The 15,240-nt window shown below is 44.8% G+C and overlaps 1 protein-coding gene across 2 annotated transcripts in view; it reads left to right on the top strand.

Annotated features, from left to right (window-relative positions):
* The first annotated feature begins 5,167 nt into the window (after positions 1–5,167).
* ARHGAP8 (Rho GTPase activating protein 8) overlaps positions 5,168–15,240 on the top strand; it is an 89,893-nt gene continuing 79,820 nt past the window's right edge. For both annotated transcript variants that reach the window (XM_040345807.1, XM_040345806.1), the window contains exon 1: positions 5,168–5,453. The gene's annotated coding sequence lies outside the window, so the exon portion shown is untranslated. The remainder of the gene's footprint in view (positions 5,454–15,240) is intronic.

Here is a 15,240-nt window from a genome sequence, read left to right as displayed (position 1 = left end):
GCTCCGTAAATTGCGGCAGCGTAACGTAAATGGGGCCGGCGTAAGCCCGCGTAATTCAAATGTGGAAGGGGGGCGTGTTTTATGCTAATGTGTGATGACCTGACGTGATTGACATTGGCATGCGCCGTCCGTGTACATATCCCAGTGTGCATTGCTCCCAAGTACGCCGCAACGAGTATTGGTTTCGACGTGAATGTATATTACGTCCAGCCCTATTCGCAAACGACTTACGCAAACAACGTAATAATAAATTCAAATTTCGAAGCAGGAATGACGTCCATACTTAACATTGGCTGCGCCACCTAATAGCAGGAGCAACCTTATGTCAAAAAAGCCTAACGTAAACGGCGTAAATAAATTGCGCCGGGCGTACGTACGTTTGTGAATCGGCGTATCTAGGTAATTTGCATATTCTACGCCGAAAACAACGGAAGCGCCCCTATCGGCCAGCGTAATATTGCAGACAATTATACGCCGCCGCATTCAAGTTACGTCGGCGGAGGAAGCCTATTTTTGGAGCGTATCTGCCTTTGAGAATCGGCGTAACGATACGCCGGCGCAGATTTGAAATTACGGCGGCGTATCTGGAGATACGCCGCCGTAATAGCTACCTGAATCTACCCCATAGAATCGTAGACCCCATACACACTATTAGTTTTTCTTCAGATTTACCAAAATATGAGGGCAAACCTTAAAAATCTCAATTTGTATGCAATCAGACAGGCCCTTGCGCTATATGGTTTTGGTAAATCTGAAGACAAAACTCTGCAGAAAATGTAATAGTGTGTATGGGGTCTTAGCTGGCACTAGAAGGACACACTGTCTTTTGATACTGCAGGTAAGATAGCCAGCTCCCTGCTTCATATACATGGAGGTTTACAACCTCTTTAACACACCCAACAAAGGATACATATTTTCTGAATAAATGACAGTTATTTTAATAATTAAATTGGTTGTAAACCTCAGATATGAAATCTGAACACGACATATGCCTCTCTAGTGTGTACTTTTCACAGTCAGAGCACTGAGTGTCATTTCTGTCTGCTGCCCCATTTCTCTGCTATCTGCATGAGTTACTTCTGACAATTGTTCCTGATACCAAGAAAAAAAGGGTACATCTCTGATTTGCTTCATCTCTGTGTATCACCTGAGACGAGTCACTTCAATGGGTATATGTAAGGGTATACAAACACCTTAAGGCCAATAAAATGCTAAAATAACAATCACACGGCTAAAAGATATGTCATCTGGTGTTAATGTTTTGTGAATTTGAGCCCACTGCTTCTAAAACATATGGGGAACATGTGGTTAAAGACTTAAATCATCTCTGGAACATGTTTCACCCAGGGCTTTTTTGTCAGAGAATAGGTACAGGAACCGCCCACAAAGGGAGAGCATGTTGTATCAAATAGTGGTTGACAAAAGGGTCAATAAATACCAGGAAAAGAGAAGATTTGGTTGACGGAACTTTAAATAAGGCCAATCACTTTTTAGAGTAAACATGTGGGATATAAAACACAGTATTGGTTATATGGGTTCCAACAAAAAAGGTGGAAAGTTATTTGGGGACTTTGAATGAGAGATGTATACCAAAAAGCAGTCTTAGCAAAGAACCTTTTTTATTATACCTTGTGAGATCATAAACAGCATACTGAATGATAAAAAAATGCATGCACAAAATTGCATAAACGCAGGGCATGCTAAAAAAACACATATACATATTGACACCATTCTACTTGGAAAATCATGGATTAAGGTCCTGCACAACATGGGCCACTGGAAGCGCTGGATAGTGTTGGAAAATCTGAAATAAAACAATATAAAAGACAAAAAATCATCTGTATGGACATCATGCATCTATGTACGTCTGACGCGTTTCGTTGGAGTGTACCAACTCTTCAGGGGTGAATGCAATGGTGATCTATAAAGAAACATGATCGTGTGGTATAATATTGTAACTGAATAATAGGAATAAGTAATGGGTGTAAGGGACAGGATGGACAGAGATGTCTGGCACAGTAGCTGAGGTAGAGACACGTGGACAAGCAGGGAGCACTGTGGATTCCCTAAGGCCAATGTGCAAATGTAAGTGACAGTGAGCCAACACTTCTGTGGATTGAGATCAGTAGTATATATTGAATGTATAATATTATTGAGGAGAAGTGTGAAAAGCCTATACACCGGGTCAGAAGAGGGGAAGAACTGAGAATAGATTAATCAGATACTCAAAAAAACACCAAAGTTAAAAGAAAGTAAGAAGAAATATATCATGGGTGAGATAGTAAAGGAACCAAAGAGAAAGATGGACACATGGAAATTGGTTTGTTGGTTCACATGGAAATTGAGAACCAAAATCACAAGCGAATGCTTGCACATAAGGTGTTGCTAGAGAGACACAGACACCAAGTGAGGGGAATTTTTAATGCTCCCAGCTGATACAGTGTGTCCTGCCCAGCGTCACGTGGGCATGGCAAGAAAGGGAAGGATTACGTGACAGAGCAGAGAAAATCCGCTCATACAGGCTCAGATACCTCCCCAAATGTCAGCCTAGATGGAAAGAAAAACCTGCTCATTCGGTTTGCACACTGGCTACTGGCTCTCATGATCATTCTTTGATACATCACTAGATATGACTCTTTGGAATCTTGTGGATAAGGCTGCTATCCTCGCATAAGATAGTGAGACCCGTTTCTTTCTTTCTACCAACGAACCCTGAATGTGTCCTGACGAAGCTTAGGAGTGAAACGCGTTGACGCACAGCGGCTCACTTTATATCATGTATCTTATATATATGTTTTTTAATTCTTCCTAATGTTTTATGTACTATGTACTATTTTCAATAAATATTGTATTTTTTATATATTCTCCATTGTTTACTGTGCCTTTAAAGTCAGACCTTTGGGTTACCATTTTGGTTCCCCTTTTTCCTTGTTCCCCTTATATCATTTATGGATGTGGCTATGTGAGTGCTTCCTCTTCTATTTTCAGACCATAATGATAATCACGTAAGATATACACTCACATGCCCAGTCATGTTCCGCCCCTACACTATTGCCTATGGTGCACAGGGTAGAAGTAGGGATGACATTACAGTGCTAGTAACGTTAGTCATCTTGTCCACCAGGGCTTAGTAAATGAGTGGCTGATAGGGCCAGACAATGCCCTCAGCTACCTCCAGCCCACATTACATCTCAATGCATGTTAGAAGTCGACTCATAAATGACATGTGTCAGTGGAGGCTGGTGCTCAATATTTGGGGGGGGGGGCAAACCAAAACCACAACCCCCCCCCGCATGGGAGACAGACGGGAGGACGGCGATCCCCCCAACACCCACACCTGCAGGAGATGGACGTGAAGGCAGTGATCAATCCCCCCCCCCACGGGAGACAGACAGACAGATGTCTCATTACCTTAGGAGGCAGATAATAAGGATCTCGCTCCTCACTCCTGGGCCATTGCTCCTCCTCCCGGCCCAACAGGAAGTGCGCCCTGAGACTCCCTGACCAATTGGGTCTTAGGACACGCTTCCTGATTGGCCCAGGAGGAGAATGAGGAAGACATTAGCGAATATTAATTCACTATGGTCACACAACTGGATGGGCTCAGGGAGCCGTGATCTGCACCCTGAGCCCACCCTTTTTTTAAGCCAATTCGAGCCTCAGGCTCTAATCACCTGCTTAAAAAAAAAAACCTGTTAAAATCCATGCGTCCGGCGCCCTGTATGTAGATTAGGGGCCGGGTGCATGGATTAGGGGGGTGGGCCACCACTAAACATGGCCGAAGAGCCTTAAGGGAAAAAGAAAATGGAGGGAGGGGGTGGGGGAGAAAGAAAAGAGAGGGATTAAGGAAAAGGAGAGCAATAAAAGATATGCACGCTATCCTGTCAAGAGGAACAATCTTATAAACATCCTATGAGTCAATTTTATTATTCATGATTGCCGATAGGCATTCATTGACCACGATCCAAGATAATTTAGACTTTAATAAATGTAACTGGATCTTGGGGGGATTTCCATGACTTAGCTATGGAGACTTTCGATGCCAGGAAAATGAACGTTATAAGCCTCCTTGTGTGTCCCGGAGTCCCCTCCATCGGATGCCCCAGCAGAAGCAAAAGTGTGGTAACTAGCGGTGGCCGGTCCATAAGGGGCATAGGGGCGCCACCCCCCTAATTTCCATGCGGGGCACCAGGCACATTAGATTTATACAAGTTTTTTTTGATGATGCACATGATTAGAGCCTGAGGTTTTAATTGGCTTCAAAAAGGTTTGGGCACTGTGCCCTGAGCCCACCCACTTGTGACTTTAGCATATCAATATTCGCTATTGTCTTCTCCTCCCGGCCATTAAGAACAGGAAGTGGTTCTTAAGACCGGATTGGCCAGGAGGAGAAGTCGCAACCTGGATGGGGTAAGAGTGCTTTCACATTGGGCGGTGGAGCCGCGGTGACGGTAATGCAGCGCTATTTGTAGCGCTGCTATACCGTCGTATTTACCGCGATATTCGGGCGCTAGCGGTGAGGTTTTAACCCCCGCTAGCGGCCGAAAAAGGGTTAATACCGCCCGCAACTGCGGTTTCCCATTGATTTCAATGGGAAGGCGCGGTATAGGAGCGGTAAACACACCGCTCCTATACCGCTCCAAAGATGCAGCTAGCAGGACTTTTGGAGCGTTCCTGCTACCGCACCGCTTCAGTGTGAAAGCCTTCGGGCTTTCACATTGAAGCCTGCAGGGCATGATTTTTTCATGCGGTATAGCAGCTCTATTTTTAGCGCTGTACCGCATGAAAAACGCCTCAATGTGAAAGGGGCCTAAGTGTGGACCTAGCAGGGTTTTTTTTTTTTTTTTTGCCGCCCCTCAAAAAAAAATGGAGCACCAGCCGCTACTGGTGGTAACATCACCATACTTGTAGTCCACTGTTTACTTCCTCAAGCCCCATAACTGTAACACAAGCACCATAACATAAGGACCAGGGGGCAGAGATGTAAACAGTGCACCCCCACTGCAGCTCCAATACATCAAATTAATAACTGCTAATCATTTAATTCATCAATGTGCCGGCATTTATTCAAATTTCACAACAAAAGTTGTCTATGCCTTTAAAAAATGTCAATGTGTCTGACAGCGTCTGTGAGCAGAGAGGCAATGTAAAATTTCCTGGAGCACAGCTCTAGGTGGAAGGAATGCAGGTGGGAGGCTTTCATTTTCACCTTGAGTTTTTTTTAACTCCTGTTTTGTGTTCCAGCCCCGCCTAAGTGATAGCCACATGCTGCCTGAACAAAAGAGGCTTGAATAGTTTCTTAGCTATCCTGTGTGTAGCAGAGCCACCTGGGTGTAATCTCTGAAAGGGACAGTGACCGGGAGCAGCCACATTGGAAAAAGGATCAGGACGCGGGGACACAACTGCTGGAGCCTGGAGAACCAACCAGGAAGTGAGCGTGGACAAGTTTCAAGGTAACTGCAGCGTAGTATGGATGTGCGTAGATATAGTAAACAAACCCTGAGGACGGTTAACAGAAACAGTTTCGCATTGAGCTGTGATATGTGAAGTGCTTCTCTATGGATGGTTTTGTTTTTTTGTTAACTAAACAGGAACTGGACATTTTGTGTCAAACCACCTGGGACAACATAGGTAGAACACGACTAGTTTTATGCCCTAGGTTGAGTATACACAGGCATCAAACGAGAGATGTGATAGAAAGTGTTTTTCCGCGCCAGAAATTATATATTTAAATATAGTGCAATCTATATACAACCCCCCAAAAGGGAGGATGGTATATGCAAAATATACAAATAAAAAGCTGCCCCTCAGTTTACAGGGGTGAACTGTGTACGTGAATATATATGTGGATGAGGGCGCTGTGGTTCAACATCTGAACCAATTGTACACAATGTGTTAACCTAGTGAATGAGATTCACCTGGTAGTTGAAACAAACAATACAATATAGGAAGGTACTGCTATTATGCAATTATATAAACATCTAAAAAAATTGGTTAGAATTAAGTTTTAACACATCAAAATTACAGGAAAAAAACTTGCCCAGATAATAGCAAATTTCATCCAAAAAATTATAAATGCAATAACACAGATTATCACAAATGTGATGTGATCATGTGAAAAAGTTCATAAAAAGAAAAAAAGTTCATGTGGATGGATGCATGAGGTTAAATTTACAGCAGATAAGGAGAACGCCTTCACCATCTAGTTTCACCCGAAGTGCTCTGGATCAAACGAGAGATGCTTGGCGCCAGAGGCGGACATACAATTTATGCAGATACGCAAGGGTTTTCTGGAATGAAAGGGTCCATTTTTATTAGATTGAGCCCAGGTTCACACTGGGTACGATTTGGTTCGATTTGAGATGCGATTTCACTTGTGAAATCGCATCTCAAATCGGCGGCATTTGCCGGCAATGACACCGTCCTAATCGGTGCGACGCTGCACCGATTTCAAAAAGTAGTTCCTGTACTACTTTTTGCGATTTAGGGCCGCGATTTACATAGACATCTGTGCAGAAACCTGCACAGATGTCTCTTAAATCGGGACTGCCAGCGGGAGTGAAATCGTGCGAGTTCAGCTGAACTCGCACGTCTTCACTCCCGCAGCCCAGTGTGAACCACGGCTAAAGTGTGCTTGTTCATTGAATGGGCTGAATATGGAACACAACTTGTCACTATAGCGGCAGAGAGCACACAACTGCGCATTGGTGCAGTGGCAGAGAGCACAGAAGTGCGCACTGGTACAGTGGCAGAGAGCACAGAAGCGCACATTGGTACAGTGGCAGAGAGCACAGAAGTGCACATTAGTACAGTGACAGTGAGCAAAGAAGTTGGCATACTGACAGCGAGCACAATGAAAGCCATCACTGCAAATGTGTCCCCACAACTGTGGACTGGTAGGGTGGCAGAGAGCACAGAAGTGCGCATTGGTACAGTGGCAGAGAGCGCAGAAGTGCACATTGGTACAGTGACGGTGAGCAAAGAAGTTGTCATACTGACAGCGAGCACAGAAGTGTGCATTGGTACAATGAAAGCCAGCACTGCACATGTGTCCCCACAACTGTGGACTGGTAGGGTGGCAGAGAGCACAGAAGTGCGCATTGGTACATTGGTAGAGAGCGCAGAAGAGTACAGTGGCAGTGAGCACAGAAGTGCACATTGGTACAGTGAGCAAAGAAGTGCACATTGGTAGAGTGGCAGTGAGCAAAGAAGTTGGCATACTGACAGCGAGCACAGAAGTGTGCATTGGTACAATGATAGCCAGCACTGCATATGTGTCCCCACAATAAATTTCACAGCAGCCAGATGAACAAATTGAAGCCAAACTTCAGCTTAGGCTCCATTCACATCTAGGCGGACGAAATCGCGGCGTTTTGTCGCCGCAAATCGCGGTAAAAATAGCGGCGTTTTGTACCGCGATTTGCGGCGACAAAACGCCGGTATTGTCCGCCTAGATGTGCCCCAAGATGACCCCCTCTATGGAGATGATTCCCATCTCCTAGCCGAACGCTCGAAGACGCCTGAAAAAAAGGTCCGGGACCTTTTTTCACGCGGCAGGCGACAGGCGTCCGGTGTTCGGCGTGGAGATGTGAACCATCTCCATAGAGGGACATCTGTTTTCAGCCCTCTGGCGGCAGCGGTGTAGCGCTACAGGCGTAAAAACGCCTAGGTGTGAATGCGGGCTAATACTTTATAACCATTTGCAAAAAAGTTTTTCCTCCTTTAAGGATAAACGTTTTACATAATAAGAATAAATAAAAGCTGATCATTGTAAGCACACCTGTTGGAGGTAAATGGTTTGTCTCAACCAGTGGCAGCTGGTGGAAATTTATTTTGGGGGGGCAGCAAACAGTATGCTAAGCCTCACCCCCCCCCAGTCGGTAACACATACCCCATCACCGGGGGCTTCCCCATCTCAGTGGCGGCGGTCTCCAGGTCCCCTGCTCTCCACGGGTCATCACAGTGGCAGCTTCCGTTTCCTCCCTCCTCCTCGGTGGCCAATCGGGAGTCTTCTCTTTTCGGGCCAATCAGAAGACCGCCTCACACCCGCTTCTGATTGGCCAGATTGAGGATCAGTGTTTCAACAGAGAATATTTATTCACTGTTGTAACACACCTGGGTGGGATTGGAGCGCATTCTCTGCAACCCGAGCCCACCCTATTTTGACACCTATTAAAACCTCTGGATCAAATCGGGTGCTTCAAAAAAAAAACCTGGTCGCTGTAATTTATGCGCCCGGTGCCCTGAGAGGGGCAAGATGCATAAATAGGGGGTGGCCTCAGCAGCCGTTGATAGATTCATGCTGTGCATTCTAAAGTCTTCATGCATTAAGGTATAAAACCTCTTGTGTGCAGCCCCCTCCACTCCTTATACTTACCTGAGCCCCATCTTGATCCAGCAATGTGCTCATATGAGAGCCAGTAGTGTATTCAGGTTTTGTGCTGCCCTAGGCCTGACTAAACTCGTGCACCCCCTAATTTAAATATATATGATCCACCCCTTCCTGTCAAGGCCACACCCCTTTCTGTTTAAGACCCACCCTGAATTTTTTTGAGTGGGGACACTAGTTCTTAGGGCCTGGGGGGGGGGGGCAATGGATTCCCTTAATTTGCATAGATTTCATCTTACTTCCTGTTTGGCTATGGGGCAGGAAGTGAAGGGAAATCTCTGCAATGGGACAGGGATGGTAAAAAATAAACTGACAGGGGCTATAACCCTCCCTTACTTTATCCAAAATGAAACAAAAAGGGTTGCCTATAGTTCTACTTTAAGCACAAATTTCTGATAATTTTATGGAGAGGACTAAGAACATATAACCATGCCAATGGTGCAGCAGAATACATATAGCACAGTGAGGAAGGTTTGTGTTCCAGGCTGATAGGACAGTCAAAAATAGAAGCAGCTTGTGTTAGACTAACAGTGTAGCACAAGCCGGCAGGGACTCTTTCCGTGCTGCCCCCCCTGCAAAGTGCTGCCCTAGGCCTGGGCCTTGTTGGCCTAGGCCAGGATACAGTGTTGATGAGAGCAGCGGCTCTCTGGGTTCTCTCTCTCCTCACTGGCTCACACAGCAGTGGGAGGCGTTTCTTCCTGCTGCTGTCAATCACAGTCAGTGAGCTAATGAGGAGAGAGTGGAAGGCAGGGCTGAGCCACGCTCCATGTGTGAATGGACACACAGAGTACAGCTTGAGTGTCCCCCATAGCAAGTGACTTGCTATTGGGGGCACTCAGCAGGGGGAAGCCAAAAAAGAAGAGGGTCCGGCTATTCTGATGATAAATCATTGCACAGAGCAGGTAAGTAAAATGTTTGTTTTTTTAATCTTTCCTTTTTTTAATCTTTTCCTTTATTTTTTTTAATTAGTGGGTCTGTCATTGTGGCACAGTCATTAAAGCATATTTTGTGGCTAAAAGGACTTTGACATTATGTGTACCGAGTATACAATGGGTAGGCTCAACAGTTGTCGCAGAAATGTCTGTGCCAAATGATGCTTTCTAAATATTTTATACCGAATGTGTTTGCAGTGTAATTTGTGTCTATTGCTGTATTCTCTACAAGAGCTGCTGCTTTGTCACACTATAAATACACTGTACAGACAGTTACACAAATAATTTTATTATTGAACAAAACCTTCTTGGATTTGTTTTTTGTCCCTAGTATGATACATATTCCAGTGTCAAGTGCTATTCTTATCAAAGATGCTGCAGGCATATCGTTCCAGCACCCCCATATGTTCACGTCCCCCATTGTGCTGACCACGTAATTTTGTGTAGGGGTGCGCTACATGTACCACATTCTGCTCTGGTAAAAACTGCCCCTCTTTGTCAAGTTCAATGTTTGGGAGGTACTAGAAATTAGACATGGGATTTGCATATTTATGAGCCACAACTCATTCATATGCAAAGTGTGGTCTGGTGCTAGTGAGAAAGCAATGAAAGAGCTTTTGAGAGGATGCAGGTGATTTATATACAAGGGACGCAGGGTTTGCAGGTGAGTTGTGGACAAGGGGTGCAGGTACAGTATCTCACAAAAGTGAGTACACCCCTCACATTTTTGTAAATATTTTATTCTATCTTTTCATGTGACAACACTGAAGAAATTACACTTTGCTACAATGTAAAGTAGTGAGTGTACAGCTTGTATAACAGTGTAAATTTGCTGTCCCCTAAAACTAACTCCGCCATTAATGTCTAAACCGCTGGCAACAAAAGTGAGTACACCCCTAAGTGAAAATATCCAAATTGGGCCTAAAGTGACAATATTTTGTGTGGCCAACATTATTTTCCAGCACTGCCGTAACCCTCTTGGGCATGGAGTTCACTAGAGCTTCATAGGTTGTCACTGGAGTCCTTTTCCACTCCTCCATGATGACATCACAGAGCTGGTGGATGTTAGAGACCTTGCGCTGCTCTACCTTCAGTTTGAGGATGTCCCACAGATGCTCAATAGGGTTTAGGTCTGCAGAAATGCTTGGCCAGTCCACCACCTTTACCCTCAGCTTCTTTAGGAAGGCAGTGGTTGCCTTGGAGGTGTGTTTGGGGTTGGTATCATGTTGGAATACTGCTCTGTGGCCCAGTCTCTGAAGCAACGGGATCATGCTCTGCTTCAGTATGTCACAGTACATGTTGGCATTCATGGTTCCCTCAATGAACGGTAGCTCCCCAGTGCCCGAAGCCCTCAGCAGCCCCAGACCATGACACTTCCACCACCATGCTTGACTGTAGGCAAGACACACTTGTCTTTGTACTCCTCACCTGGTTGCCGCCACACACACTTGACACCATCTGAACCAAGTACATTTATCTTGGTCTCATCAGACCACAGGAGATTGTTCCAGTAATCCATGTCCTTAGTCTGCTTGTCTTCAGCAAATTGTTTGCAGGCTTCCTTGTGCATCATTATTTAGAAGAGGTTTCCTTCTGAGAAGACAGCCATTCAAACTCTGCAATAATGCTGGCAGCACTTATACGTCTATTTCCCAAAGACAACTTTTGGATATGACGCTGAGCACGTGCACTCAACTTCTTTGGTTGACCATGGTAAGGCCTGTAGTGAGTGGAACTTGTCCTGTTTAATCGCTGTATGGTCTTGGCCACCGTGTTGCAGCTCAGTTTTCAGGGTCTTGGCAATCTTCTTATAGCTATAGGCCATCTTTATGTAGAGCAACAATTCTTTTTTTCAGATCCTCAGAGAGATCTTTGCCATGAGGTGCCATGTTGAGCCTCCAGTGATCAGTATGAGAGAGTGAGAGCGATAACACCAAATTTCACACCTGAGAACTTAGAAAACTAACGAGTCACATGACACCAGGGAGGGAAAATGGCTAATTGGGCCCAATCTTGACATTTTCACTTAGAGGTGTACTCACTTTTGTTGCCAGCGGTTTAGACATTAATGGATGTGTGTTGAGTTATTTTGAGGGGACAGCAAATTTACACTGTTATACAAGCTGTACACTCACTACTTTACATTGTATCAAAGTGTAATTTCTTCAGTGTTGTCACATGAAAAGATATAATAAAATATTTACAAAAATGTGAGGGCTGTACTTATTTTTATGAGATACTGTAAACTGGATGCAAGTGATCAATAGACAAAGGGTTCAGGGGTGCAAGTAAGCTGTGGACAAAAGGGTCAGGTGAGCTGTGGACAAGGAGTTTAGGGGTACAGGTGAGCTGTGGACAAGGAGTTTAGGGGTACAGGTGAGCTTGGGACAAGGAGTTTAGCCCCCCTAAATGGGGGGCAGGTGAGTTGTAGACAATGGCTTCAGGTAAGCTGTGGATGAAGGGTGCAGGTGGTGTGCTGTGGATAGTGGGAACAGGTGGGCAGATGGAAAACAGACATTAATGCATTCCTATGGAAAAACGGATGACAACGAATGATCATCCATTTGCATTCGTTTTAATCCTCTTCTGTCAACATACTTTTTTTTGAACAGATGAAAGCCCTATTTTTCATCCATCAAAAAAAACGGATCGGACGAAAAATGGATGTAAACTGACAGATGGTCAGTTTTTCATCCGTTTTTGCATTGGAAGTAAAAAAACAAACTGATGAGCACAGATGAAAAAATTATGAATACTGCATCCGTTTTGACGTGACTGAACTGATGAAATGAACAGTCCGCATGTGTGGTGTACCTGATCCAAAGTCAATATGCAGAGAGGGGTTCCCCTTGCAGCTGGGTGCAGTATACCTCTGAAATTGCCACAAAAGGTATATGGCCCAAAGAAGCGTGGGGTTGCAGGATCTGGATGGCTCCAGAAGAGAGTCACCTTCTGAGGACTGCCAGGGCGTAGTGGTGCACAGACGGCCAGGAACTCCCCGCTGTGCTTGGAATAAACCCGCGCTTCAGGTAACAGCAGTAAACACCCGGCTGAGGGTCAAGCACAGAAACACCCGGCTGAGGGTCAAGCACAGAAACACCCGGCTGAGGGTCAACACAGACACATCCGGCTGAGGGTCAAACACAGGATGGCATGAGGCAAGAGCAAATCCGTGAAGTAAGCTGAAGTCAAAAACTGAGCCAGGAGAGGAAGTCAACAGGGCTGGAACGAGCTGGGCCAATGAACAGGAAATCCAAGTAATCACACAGAGGTTCAGGAACACAGCAACTTGGGTTAGACAGAGGCAGTCCTTTATAGGCCATCAGGCAGAACTATCTGTCACATGATGCACCTATGGCACCCATTTCTTCTACTGCCAAGATTGGCAGTACTTAAACGACGATTTCCCTGACAGCATGTGTGAAAGGGGCCTTAGTCTCTTACCAGAACCCATAGTTGCCCTCCTCTGGGTCTCCAGACATGTGCGGTGGTTCAGTTCAAGGCTTCACACAGGAAAAGAGTTGCTGTGATTTCCCTCTTTCAATCCTGCTGAGACAGTCCCTCTCTTCCTTTATTACAAGTAGTGGGAGTGCTCTCTTGTACAGTCTGATCTCACACCATACCCGGGAGAAGCTTCTTAGTTTCTGAGGTAAGCTCCTAGTGTCTGTCTCTTAGGTTCCACCTGATTGTGGTCAGCTATGGGAGACTTTTGTTCAGTAAGCAGCTCTGTCTTTTTCCTGCACTCTGCTAGCCTTTTTTTTACTATTCCCCCCATCATTTCCTCTCAGCAACCTCCCCACACACTCTCCTTGCTCTGTTGCATCAGCCAATCTCCATACTACACAATTGATCCAGACCCAGCCAAAATGGCTGCCCCCTGCACTGGACACACTCTATAGACAAGCATTGCACAATGGTCTCCTTAAAGATGGCTGCTGCACTTTTGTGATCATGAATATTCAGTTTAACCCTGTCCACACTGCAGAAGGACAATACAGCAGAAATAAAGCAGGAAGTTCCACGGGAGTCATCAGCTACAGTTCAGGGGAGATTCGCCCTCTCTATTTGTCCTGTTTACCATTATGATTGAAAGTAAAAAAAATACCAAATTGTGGGTTGTCCCCAGAAAAGTAATAGAGGGTTAATCTTCCAATGGGGACTGGTGACCTGGTGGTCCCAAGAAATTCCCTTAATTTTTAGGGATTTCCTCTCACCTACTGTTTGGCTATGGGACATGAAGTGAAGATAAATCTCCCCAATAGGACACAGATGGCGAAAATAAATCTGACAGGGCTCATAATCCTCCCTTGATTTATCCAAAATAGAAAAAAAAAATTGTTGCCTATAGTTTGACTTTAATGTGTAGATGTGCAGGATAAGGGAGGTAAAGGGTAAATATACAGATCTAATACAGCAAAGAATGGGGATCATAAGTGTAGGAAAGGAGGGGGAGGGGAAAATGTTAAAACAACTCCACAGCCAAGCCCCCTTTACCTTGAATCTGCTGCTGCTAATGATTTGGAACTCATGGATGATCTTTCATCCACTAGTTCCTTCTTCCTCCGTTAAAGGAAGAAGGGGAGGACTCACATTTGTTATTGCAGTGATTGGTCGAACACAAGGTACAGAGCTGTTCAAATTGGTTCTGTACAAAGCATTAATGGGTGTACTGGCTGCCCCAGGCTTTTTCTGCAGTGACATTTTTATATACTGTATGTATACATATATCAAACTCCAGAAATAGACGTCCACCTCCTCCATTATTTTTACAATGCAGCAGTAGGAAGGAGGTTAAAGTTAGGAACATGTAGCAAATCTAAGTTATCACAATTTGGCTACAAATAAGAAATGCACTTCGTGTCTATGGCCACCTTTAGTTACATTACTGACAATGGTATCTATTTTTCTGCACAAAGCGTAGAAACGAGAAACAATTGACTTCTATGAGGGATATATTGCCCCGAGTCACCTGGGACTTAGTAAACCTCCAAGTTTCTTCCCGTCTCCTAATAAGGCCTGAATAGCAATGGGATCAGGAAATTCAGGAGTGACTGAGATGGACAGCTGTGGGGGAGGATTGTCCTGACCTGTTTAATATCAGAGTAGTCTAGCCCCCGGGCACATCGGGCAATCCTTCACCAACCATTCCAAATCACTAAACACATTATACTAAAGAAATATCATTGCAGTAATTGACTTCACTTGTCAGGATATCCATTACACCGGCTAACGCACTGCATGTATACGTGACGGTAGCCGATCCCAATTATGATAACATTGTAGGAGGGGTTGTATATTACACAGGGAGGCTAATGATACTGCAAATTGCCTAATTAATATTAACATATAGCAATTATTGTTGGATTAATGTGTTGTCATTCCAATCTGCTTTAAAAAAAAAAGTTTTAAGCTGGGCAGTATGTAAAGTGGGCCTGTCTCCTGTGGCAGCACAGGGAATCGCATCCTCTCACACAGTAGCTAATGCAACGTGGAAGAAAAAGGATTATAACATGTAGTAAGTAAAAGCAAAACCCTAGGGAGATATAAAAGACGCAAATGAATGCAGTAGTGTATTTTTTTTTTTGTTTAAATGCATGCAGTGCAAGTACCTTAATGTGACCTGGTACCAGCCTCTTGCAGTCACTGCCTCACACCCAGCAGACTTTGAGTGTGGTGCACCGTACACACGAGGGGTTTTCCCGTTAGGAAAAAAAACATTTGGGCCCAGATTCTCAAGAGATACGACGGCGCATCTTGTGGCGTAACGTAAATGAGATACGTTGCGCCCGCACAATTTTTCGCCCATCTACGTGAATCTGGGCCTTGGTTTTCCCGACAGAATTCCTCTCAAGCCTTCCTTGCATACACACGGTCACACAAAAGTTTGGCGAAATTTTGACTGCCAAAAACGTGGTGACG

This window comes from Rana temporaria, chromosome 3, assembly GCF_905171775.1.
Source record: "Rana temporaria chromosome 3, aRanTem1.1, whole genome shotgun sequence".
NCBI classification, from domain to species: Eukaryota; Metazoa; Chordata; class Amphibia; order Anura; family Ranidae; genus Rana; species Rana temporaria.
The sequence above is the reverse complement of the archived record's forward strand: the minus strand, read 5'-3'. Positions and strand labels throughout refer to the sequence as shown.